Consider the following 1,622-nt stretch of genomic DNA (forward strand, 5'->3'; position numbering starts at 1 on the left):
TGGCTGACTTTCTGTTGGGTTTGGGTTATGGGTCCAACAGGCTTTTTTGCTTGTCCGATCATGATACACATGCGTACCAACATGTCGGTCATACGCGTCTTGGGGGCTGACTCGGGGGGGCGTGGCTTAGCCATTTTGCGATGCCCATCTGTGGGACAAAAACAATACGTCAGCGTTTACCACTAACTAACTAAAATTTTGTGCAAAGTTTTATGAGTTTACGGGCATGTTTAGCCCCCCCCAAATATTGATCAATTGTTAACACAAAAGCAGATTTTGGCAACGTGGTTCTACAAAAATTCTTAAGATTCTTAAGAAGACGTCATGGTCATCGTCCTAATGGAGTTCTGACAGAATTTCAGCTGGATCTGGTCAATCTGCTGGAAGATATACATAAAAATATAAAAAAAATACATTTCCTTTTACCACTAGGTGGCGCTCTCAGTATTACTGAATATTATCACATAGATGCGTTCAAGGCGGGACACTTATCAGACAAGTGAAGTTTGGAGTGGATTGGACAATGTAATTGCTCTCGATGTTTTGGTTCCATTCTTCATTTATGGCTATGTTCTTAGGCAAAATTATGAGTGAGTCCACTACTTTGGCTGAGAAGCAACCCAACACATGAATGGTCTCAGGATGCTTTTCTGTTGGCATGACACAGGACTGATGGTAGTGCTCACTTTTTCTTCTCCAGACAGGCTTTTTTCCAGATGCCCCAAAAAATCGGAAAGAGGAATCATCATAGAAAATTACTTTACCCCAGTCCTCAGCAGTCGAATCCCTAACTTAATATCAGTCTGTCCCTGATGTTTTTCCTGGAGAGAAGTGGGTTCTTTGCTGCCCTTCTTGACACCAGGCCATCCTCCAAAAGTCTTCGCTTCAGTGCGTGCAGATGCACTCACACCTGCCTGCTGCCATTCCTGAGCAAGCTCTGCACTGCCCGGATCCCGCAGCTGAATTAACTTTAGGAGACCGTCCTGGCACTTGCTGGACTTTCTTGGGTGCCCTGAAGCTTTCTTCACATGAAATGCAGTGGACATTTTTTGGGATTAAGTTCATTTTCATGGCAAGAGGGACTTTGCAATTAATTGCAATTCATCTGATCACTCTTCATAAACTTCTGAGTATATGCAAATTGCCATCATAAAAACTGAGGCAGCAGATCTTTGACCACGACTGTATAATGGACAGAGCTTCCGGGTCTTAAAGGTGAAGCCAACCCGGAAGTGTCTTAAACCTGCATTCTATGTAAATTCCGGCAGGTGGCAACACCGTTGGCTGCAATAACACAGCGATCCCATTCACTTGAATAGAGAATGAGCCAAATTGACACTTCCTTTATGACCTCAGTAAACAGTTTCCTGATGAGTTTAAGGTCTCAGTCACTAGTTTACCATTTTCTTCAATACATTATGATGTTCATTTAGTAAATTATGGTCTAATTTAAGTTAAAATAGATGATAAAGCCACATGTGCTTTTGGGTGGGGCTACCTTTTGATTGTCAGACCACTCTCACAGCCACGGTAGAAGTGTAGCAAAAGTCACGTGTAAAAAGACAGCCAATTGAGAGTCCCACCAGTTACACAACTCTCCACACACATTTGTAAATAGTTTT

This window comes from Morone saxatilis, unplaced genomic scaffold (genome assembly GCF_004916995.1).
Source record: "Morone saxatilis isolate NCDOM2014 unplaced genomic scaffold, NCSU_SB_2.0 Contig10, whole genome shotgun sequence".
Lineage (NCBI taxonomy): Eukaryota > Metazoa > Chordata > Actinopteri > Moronidae > Morone > Morone saxatilis.